Below are 10,498 nucleotides of genomic sequence, written 5' to 3'. Positions count from 1 at the left end.
TGTTGCACAAATTCCATGATAACTCTCAACTTGGACTAATCCATTGCCCTTCATACACATAGGCAATTGGCCTGTTTCCAGTTCGTTTAACTGTATAATGTCCTGCAACAAGGGGTTTTTGCAAATGGTCACATCAATCAATGACATCAATGACATTACAAGAGAGGGAGCATTTTATGCTGGGGTGCTTATTGCACTGCCATTTGCCTTTTATGTCAAAGCACTTGAGGTCAACTTGCTGTTGTTAAATGTTCCTTATAAATAAAAGTGACTGGACCTTGTATCTAAGGGGATGCTGTTAGGCATAGCAACAGCTGTACAGCTGTTCATCACTGCACTCGGTCAGGTTCGGCAAACTCTGCAACTCTAAGTCTTTTCAAAATTATTCTAGTAAGCTTGAGACATTGATTTTCTTGTTGGGTTTTTCCCACAAACCTATCACGTTTGGTTGGTTCTTTGTCAATGTCCTGGGTCTGGTGACCAAGTGTTTTTGTGTTGATCATTAATATTCTCTATTTTGTGGTTCTCAAAAGACTAAAGTCTTTTGTATTTGTAGCTCCCTAAGTTAGCATGTGGATGTTGTGATTTCTAGGCTTTAGATTTTGTCACTGTGCCTCCCCTGAATTCCTTGTGTCTTGTCTGGTCACCCTGGTTCTCGATGTTCACATATTTCCTGTTTTACTTTGACAGTCCTGTGTTAGTGTATTCTGTTTTGTTTCCTCCCTGTCTTCTGTGTGTGATTAGTCCAAGCTGTTGATAGGTTCGTAGCATAAACCTATTTGCTGGAATGTTCAAGACAATTCTACTGCACAGCAAAAGCAAGACACAAGTAGGCAAAGTTCTTAGTGTTACTCATGCATGAGGGAGAGGACTGGACCAGCGCCGTTCCTTCGCTTGACCCCAGTTGCTCTCGTCTGCTCCCTCGTAACACTGCTCTTTTATTGAGGCTACATGAATATGCATAGGTTCATTAACATATGAGTCTTACATAGGTATACATGTTTACATGTAGACAAAGAGTACCGTCCGTGTGTGTGTGTGTGTGTGTGTGTGTGTGTGTGGTCAAGATGTGACCCCATAAATGACTTCCCTAATCCTGGTGGTCTGGAAGTCCAGCCGTTCATCTAAACAAAAGGCACTTAGACTAAAACAGATATACTTGTGTTTGCTATACCATAAAACAGTAAAAGAAGGTACGACCTCTTCTCGTGACCCCAGGATGTAAGTGTGTATGCCAGAACACTCTGGAAGGCACACAGAGTCTTTACAGACTGCTAAGGATCAAACCTCTATCAATATGCAATTGATTATAAAACTCTAAGCATATATGAGTAAATATTTCTAAGCATAAATGACAATCCAGTAATATAAACCTGACAGCTGTGTTCCCTCCTGTTCCTCATTCCCTTGTTACCCTCATGTGTATTTAGTCCTCTGTCTTCCTTTGTCTGTTGCTGGTTCGTCTGAGTTTCTCCCTCCGTGTTTCAAGGTTTCATGCAGTGTTTTGTGTTTAGGTTTTCCAGTATAGGTTTCTTAGTTCCATTCTTGTTGTTCTTTGCTTTTTGTTTGTACCTTTATCCAGCCAAATAAAAGGCTCGCTTTTTCTTAACATCCACCTCAGCTCGTGTCTGCTTTTGGGTCCTCTCTCCTTGCCCTCTGCCTATGCAGAAGTGACATTCTTGGTTAATTGATTCCTCTTTTATTTTGAAAACCACTTTTCTGATTTGTTTATCTTTAGTTACATCTTCACTTCCTGCCTGTTTTTTTCTTTTGTTTTGTGTTAGCTTTGTTCCAGTAGTTCATTGGTTCATTACTCCTTTATGTTGTGGAGTATCTTCCTCTTTTTAGCCTGTGGTTTTCAGGATTTTTGAACAGTTTTTTGTGCTTATGATTCTGCTTCTGTGTGAGAAGTAAAAATTATGTGAGTGAGCAATGGAGATGTCATTATTTTCATTATTTTCCTATTACTGACCAAGTGTCTCCATGCTGTCACTAGAAGTAAATGCTTCAAGACCAAAAATTAGCTCACTTAGCAGTGCTCATTCATTTACGATGCAGTAACAGCGTTGCACTTGAACCCCTGATTGTATTCCAGTTTCATTACTACATAAACTATAAACATTTACATCAGTACTGAGTTTGCTGTGTGTGCTTGTAAAACACACTGAGATACTAAACAATAGATTTGTAACTATAAGAGCAGGCACATTCATGCAGTCACACTTCAGTAATGTCCTTCCTTCCTTCCTTCCTTCCTTCCTTCCTTCCTACTGTAGGTTGGTAGGTAGGTAGGCGGATGGGTAGGTGGGAGAATAGGTATTTATATTTTTCTATACATCTTTGAACATGACTGAACAGGCAACACAATTCTTCCCTTTTGACACGATGCAGTTTATTCCATAAGCAATGGCTGCGTGCTGTTTAGCAAGTATCAAGAAATCAATTACTCTTATTATGTATTAATGAGCTCTGTTTTCACCTCGGCCAAAAAGCCTTTCTGCCTGTGGTAAGTATAAGTGAGGAAGAGAAGCAAGGGTAAATAATAAAAACTGATGATGCCTTTTCTTTGTAGGTTTCCAGAAAACCAATAAAGCCCATCAATCCATTGCCATCCACTACAACTGTGTGAGTACTGAGAGCCACCTCATCATAGGCAGCTGGTGGTGGAGCCAGTGGTCTAGTTCACTGGCAATAAATTGTCACTGAAAAGGGTGAAAAAGAATAAGATGAAGTAACTGAAAACACACCAGACAAACCTTAAAACAAATAAAAAAACAAAGACGTATTTATCCAAGTATAAAGAATTTCATTTAATATTTAGATTTTTATAAAGTTTGAACATTTGAGTTTGCGTACATTTTCTGCACGAATGTCCAAAAATATTATTTTCTGTCATATTGTCACAATGGCGGATTCTCACATCAAACAGAGCCAAAGTTTCAGATAGTAAGTCTGCACATCTGCTCATAATCCTGCGTTTGCATTTAGAATCAAGAGGTCCACTCTTTTAATAATAACTGCATACAAACCTACAAGTAGAATAAATTCTGGAAGGATTCTTTAACTCTTCGATATAGGAAGTCACACAGAATGAGGCTTTGTATACAGTGTGAAAACTTGGCTCATCAGGTTTGCGTGCCTTTGTCTTTAACACTTCATTTATTAACTGCTCATATTTGGCAGGCCCACTAAAATCTCATCTCCTGATCTTCTGAAACATTGAAAAAATGTCTTTAATACCAGACATCTAATACATGTAGTTTACAGCAGGTGCAGAAACAATAAAGTAACTCTCATCTTGTCTTAATAATGGAGAGAACAAGTCTGCAGGCACAGAACTCCTCAGAGATTGACAGGGATGTCATTTGTGCTGCTCAGCTTTTTGGGGGTGTCAACAGCTTCAGGGCTTGTTTTCTGCAAAGCCAATTTATTCAATAGTTGAATACACCACTACAAGTTCAGCCAACCATGTATTTACAGTCTCCTCATTATCTGAAGTATTTTTCTGCTCTTAAAAAGCTAAACTTACTGAACATTTTTACGTTCTTTATTTTGTTTGTATTAAGGGCCTAAAGACCTGAGCTGACCATTAAAGTTCTCAGCATAGATGACTGACTGCTACTCTCTGAGTCTAATATTTCCGTCTCTCTTTCATAGAGACAGCTTCCACACCAAAAGCCAAAGCCACACTAACACTCTGCACATATTGTGTTTGCTTGGCTTAGCAGGACTGTGAAGCCATGTTGCCTTTCCCATTCTCTCTCTACCTTACGCCTCCCACTGCTGTACTAACTTTTTTTTTGTCCTTTTCTTTCTTCCCTCTCTTGCTGTTTCTTTCACTAGTTGTCCCTGTTTGGGTCACTATCCATCTCAATATGTCTCCCCAAATCCACCTGCTGTCATCTCCTCACTATAAGGAGGATCAGGGGAGTGTGTGCACATGTTAGTGTGTGTGTGTGTGCGTATGTGTGTGTATATGTGACCTGATTTTTAACAACGTATAGACGCCCACAACTGCTGGACACATTAGCAACTGTGTATTCTGTGCCATTAGTGTGCACTGGAAAGTAAGCCGAGGTCGAAATTAGACGTGTCCAAAACAAGAAGAAAAAAAAAGAAGTTTTAGCAAATGTCTGTTATTGTTTCTACACATAAACAATGTAAACTGGAGGAGCACACTATTTATATACACCTGCGCCTGCTGGGAGGGCAAAGCTAAGTCACCGCCACCATTTTGAAAATGTTGTTTTCATTGCAGCACTGCACAGAAATGAAACCTTGATGTCCTGCCCCACAGTATTCCCCAACTGTACTTGAAACTATATTTATCCCAAACTATAACAGCAGTGTTCAATATTTGAAAGAAAAGGAACAGACAGTCAACAGATATAAAATGCTCCACTAGCAGCCTGTGCTGACCAGAATACAATAGTCCTGAGCTGTTTTTCTATCTGCGGCGGTGATAGTAGGAATTATGGGAAATGTAGGCACAAATTTCCAGGTCTCTCTTCAAAGACACTAAAAGTGTCATAATTAACTGTTGCAAGGGGAAAGGACAGTTTCAACATATGGTCAATTTTGTTTTCAAAAAAGAAGAAAATAAACAGCCTTGTTTCCCATTTCTCCACAAATTAGCATGTTTGTTGAATCTGGAAAGTTGCAAAACAATTCCATATATTAAGAAGGTATCAGACTGGTCTTCAGAAGTGCACTGCCTAGTCATTCATACAGGAGCTTTCAGGGACTGTCCACCAGCAAATCCCAAACAGGAATGCTTTTATAGGTGGAGGGCACTAACATTTTTTTTCTTCCTGATCTTTTATGACTTTTTTTCACTAGTTTTTCGCTCCTCACACTGTCCAGGAGTTCACTGAGGCCCTGGTCCAGGTCTGGAAGGAGACCCCCCAGGACACCATCTACCATCTCATTAGGAAATTTCTTCAAAATTATATTTTACTTTGATTTTCAGGTGTCCTTTAATTAAACCCATCTGTAGGTTGATAAATATAATTTCTATTAAACTACATGGTTTTATTAATTTCTACTACATTACCTAGACCATTTCAGCATTTTTTTTTCCATTGACATCTGATGTTTTATCAAAAATGTTCCTCAATGTTTTTTGAAAAGTGTGCTCTTTTTGGCTTGATCATAAAATAAACAGAATATAATCTGCATCTATGTATTACTTACACACAACGTCTCACATTTGACGTCTGTTTTGTGAGTGAATATTACAGATATACTATCAGTTACAGAGTTCTTGTCCTCTGCAAGTGATGCTTCCCCCCCCAACCATGCAAGGATAAACAGCCCGTGGATGATGAGACTAAGCTTTCCAATGTTGGGACACATTCTTTTACCTTATATGTAGCAGACACTGTCCAGTTGTGTAAGTATTTTTTTTCATACTGATCTTTTATTTATAAGAATGAATCCCTCTGGAATGACACTGAGCCGGCCCGTTCTGAGAAACCACTGACCAAGGAAGATGAACAAAGCAAAAAAGAAAATAAAGTCATACCTCACATTGGACCTCGGTGTGGTAAATCCCTCGTGTGGTACCAAGCAGGGGTAAGTTCAGAGGATGCTGCTGGATGGTTCTCAGTACATTTTTTCCCCTTTAATATTGTGTTATAATCTTTTTGCCTATAAAAATCAACCATTGAGAACAAATTAAACATTTGAAATTAAAGCCATGCTGGCATGGTGGTTAGCACTGTTGCCGCACAGCAAGAAGGTCCTAGATTCAATTCCACCATCAGGCCGGGGTCTTTCTGTGCATGTTCTCCCTGTGTTTGCGTGGGTTCTCCCCAGGTACTCTGGCTTCCTACCTGTTCATGGGGTACCCTGCCTCTTGCCCCATGACAGCAGGGATAAGCTCCAGCGACCCTGAAAAGTATAAGTGGAAGCAAATGGATGGATAAAATAAAAACATCAGTCACACAGTTCATCTTGCTTCGCTCCAAAAATGAAATCAAAATAAAGTTATTAAAAAGACACTGGCTATTTGCTATACTTCAAAGATACTCCTGAAGCTCTGTGCAAAGTGTATAATCAGGGATTATCTTCACTTTGAATGAAACATTGTTAAACATCTGAAAGGCAACATATATCACACAATATCTTTGCAAACAGCAAAAAACTACAACTACAAAATAACCCCTACAAGTTAAAATAGCACCACCTATTTTACCTTCTATGCCGCGCCACCTTGTTAATTTCAATATTCATGTGCCCATTGTTGTGTCTTTCAGTAATGCCTACAGATTGCCCAGTTTAAAGAGCACCCCATGCTGATAGCTTTAATTAAATGGGGAATGCTTAAGTGCAGCCTGAGTGACTAATGCTGTTCCCCTGATGTTAAGGTTACCATCTGAGGTCCGGTGGGAGTGGGCTCTCATCAATACCTCAGCATGTTCTCAGTAGATAAGTGCTAGCTTTTGCTCCCCTTAGACACAGAAACATCAAGTAGTAACGAATGACCACATGACACATGCTTGCAACAATTTTCGACTTATTTTTAACGCAATTGACAATTAGGTTTTGGCCAATCAGTCTGTTTTTAATCATGTAAAGTTACTTTTCATTTAATTCAGAGTGCTGTGTAGCCAAAGCCCTTGGTCTTGACATATGCCTCCTAATTCATTTGATGAGTCCTGGGCAATGATGCCTTCAGGCTCTTATCCAGTGGGACTTTTAATTTAATGGAAGTTTTTTTTTTAATGATGTCCAAATAGAGGGGCCAGCTGTTTTATCCTGTCTTTCTACCAAAAGGAGATGAAAGCAGAATTTCAAATTATATTTCAAATCGTTATTTTGGGGATATTGTGAGTAATAATATTTATGTACAAGAAGATCTAAACCAAAACCAAAAATGAATGCGAGACTCTGGGTGTCTTTGTTGCTCCTAGCCACAAGTGCTTCCTCATAAATGTACCTCGAGTCAGATTTATGAGTCTTCATCAAGGTGTTCCCAACCAAGAAGCTTCCATTTCACAATTAAATTTATAGCTTAGCGTAGTGGCTCACTTGTTGATTGTTACTTAGCCCCACTGTGATGCAAGAACTAAAGTGTGTGTCACACAGACTGTGCCATGCATTCATTATGTGCATTAAACAATCAAGCTGTGATGGGGGAAAAACCCAGTCGCATCAAGGACAAAGTCTAGAGTGAAAATACATTTGTTATAACCCTAAAATATTAGGTGACTACCATACCACTGCTGAAAAGGAAAGGATAAATCCAGTCTCTCTTCACATTTGTTCCATGTTGTCTTTACTATCAACAGTATTGCAACAATTTGCATCAGAGATGGAAAGGGAAAAATTATAATCAGGCTGTGCTGAAGAGTCAGTCTATGGGGTCTATACATGATATCGCTATAGTGTCTTCAGCCCTGATACATCTCCAGGAGTATCCGTGACAGAAAGTACCCTGCAGTCTCCATGACAACCTAATGAGAAAAAACATGCACAGACTGTATATTAAACTGTAAAAGTTGGATGTAGCCACGGTCCCTTGCTGAAACCTGGAGCTGAGCATCTTTGAGTTTTGAAACCAGAGGAGATGAGCGAGGGCTGAATGTGGTCAAGGAACATAGCATGCTCATAGTAACTTCCACATTCAGCTATCACAGACAGATGAAGCTGCCATTGAAAATAAGATTAGAGAATTAAATGGTGATAACTTCACAAAATGTGTTTATTTTCACACCTGCGAACGCCTCAGCTGTCTCTGTCCGTGTTTTTTTTTTTATTGTCCACATCTGTCTTTTCTTTTTGAAAGAGCAAAAATATGATTCATCCAATTTGGATGCCAGCTGTGATAATAATTACAAGGTGAGTTTGTCTCTGTTATGGAGAAGACGTCGAGATATTAAAGATGGATGAGCGATAATTGTGCTGCTGAGCTTGACGAGACATCCTGGGGTTGCCTATCGTGTTGTCCCCCACCACCCACTGTGATGTGAGATGTACATGGCAGCACTGCCAACATTTTCCTGTAAAAATGTAGTTAGGTTTATAAAGTTTAGCATTAATTGTTTGATTTTTTTTCTTAAGCTGTGTAGTTAAACCAAGGACAGATGGTGCATGCACCATTTGGCTCATGGGCGGTCAGTACCTCATTTCTAATAACCAGGGTCAGTTAAATTCCTGCTAAATTACTGCTTTATATATAATGTTTGAATTGGCTGAGCGGTGCATATTGGAATATCCAGTAGGCTAGTAAAAGGTGGGAATATATCTCAGCAGTGCAGCAATTTCTGAAGAGTACCTTGAATGCATTAGTGCTTTTCTTGCATATAGCCTTTCCAGGAAGACAGATAATTATGAATCTCGCACTATGTTAAACCTCAAGATTTTTATATTATACAGCATACAGCAGAGCTCTTCCAAGTAACTCTAATGCATCAGTGGTCAGACCACATCTTGCTTGTTTTCTCTGTAAGAGTGCCTTAAGTCATTTTGAATCTGAAAGTGTCAAGAAAAAGCAAAGAGGCTATGAAATGTGCTGAGTTTGGTATTCCCATATCCAGCATTTCTCATTTCATGTCATTCACAACATCTTAAAAAAAGATACAGGATTATGGGGATTGCAATTCAGTGCAAACCCTCCGTCTCGTCTTCTTTTGTGATGGCGAGCCGAAAGCTGGGAAAAACCGCACGTTTATCAGACCAGATCTTTAAAAGTTGAAGGACTCTATGCTGACCATCCTTTTTCAGATCCTTCAGGCAAGCATTGTGTATATGTGTGTATTCCTGTGTGACCTTTTATGGCCAAAGAAGCAGCTTACACGTTTTGAGATACAATACGGCTTAAAGGTACATGTTTCCAAAGGCAACGATAGACTACAAATGAATTCACCATCATCAAATATGGAATGGGAAACAGGATGATACCTTTAACAATAATTTACTGAAAAAAGAGATTAAACCTGAGAAGCTTCTAGTGATAAAGACTTACGTGTGAGACGAAGTTAATTATTAAAACCAACTTCTTTAAAATATTGCCCTAATAATGCCTCCTGCAGAAGTTGCATACTGTGAACAAAGTTAGATAACAATGTATTACCTTTAAATGTCATACTTATGGCTCTGGAGAAACATCTCCAAAGTCGAATATGGATGTTGTCAGAGTTAACTGTGAAACACCTGTACCTTGTGACGTAACCATTCAGCATGGGGCTAATGAACGAAACTAAGGAAAGAAATGCTTTTAATAATGTAACTAAAGCCGTGGCATTACCAGAAGCATTGAGGATAATTTATGGACATATTAATGCTAGGTGCTCCATATATTTAAATAAAAGCTGAATGGTGCATATCACTGCCATCATCTTAGGCTTTGTTTCTTTTATTTTAGATTGTATTTTGTTTCTCCCAATCTCACATACCCTTTAAAAACCTGCCAATTAACTAATTAACTGAAAAAAATTACTTTATTTTCAGTACATATAATATTTATGTCTCTATGCAATATTAATATTCAATTCCACTTAATTCAGTTCACTTTTATTTATATAGCACAAAATCAAACTAACACTTGCCTCAAGGCGTTTTATATTGTAACGTGAAGACCCTACAATAATACAAAGAGAACAGAGAAAACCCCAACAAGCATATGACCCCCTATGAACAAGCGCTTTAGCAACAGTGGGAAGGAAAAACTCCCTTTTAACAGGAAGAAAGCCCCAGCAGACCCAGGCTTAGGGAGGGCGGCCATCTGCTGCGACCGGTTGGGGTGAGGTGAGGAAGACAGGAGAGAGATTAATAAAAACACACACAATAAAAAGAATATACACTATGATCTCCGTGCTCTACATGGCCACCTCTCATAATGTAGCTAAGGTTCACTAATAACTCTTTAACCTTCAGATGATTACGGCTCAAGCCTCGTGCAATGAGACTGTACAGTTACCTTCTGTCGACTCAGTTCAAATCAGTGCTGTGTGTATTACTTTTTAGCCTTGTTCCACATGCACATTTATATACCTACTGTTTAAGCTTTGAGTGCAGGTTTTGCTCCAGTGCTCTCAGTGCCAGTTCATATTGAACAGCAGGCAATATTAGTTTTTAATTCGTTTTTAATTGCTAACAATTTATTTTTCTGTGCTTTGCTCATAATTTTGAATTCAAACCAGTTTAACTATTTGTAAAGTCAGATCTTGCCAACATCATGTTGTTATATTTCAACTCAGCCTCCAAAACTTTCTGAAAACTTTAGTTCCTGGTAGTAATTCATGTTATGTTTTCATCTCTGCAACAGATTCAAGCAGCTTTTACAATAGACAGTACCCATTTGTATCCAGATGATTTCATTTCAGTAAAATCATTGACTTGAGTTATTATGTCTTTGCATGACTTTGTATGCTATTCATGGTTGCATCAGAAATCTGTACATACTTGTTTCACCTCCCTGTGCAGTCTTTGACAGTTGTGCACTTCACACTTCACACTGGAATTGCTCCAAGCCCTTCAACTTGCCTATTTTAAT

The sequence above is a fragment of the Simochromis diagramma genome, unplaced genomic scaffold, assembly GCF_900408965.1.
Source record: "Simochromis diagramma unplaced genomic scaffold, fSimDia1.1 OVJJ01000387.1, whole genome shotgun sequence".
Taxonomy (NCBI): domain Eukaryota; kingdom Metazoa; phylum Chordata; class Actinopteri; order Cichliformes; family Cichlidae; genus Simochromis; species Simochromis diagramma.
The sequence above is the reverse complement of the archived record's forward strand: the minus strand, read 5'-3'. Positions refer to the sequence as shown.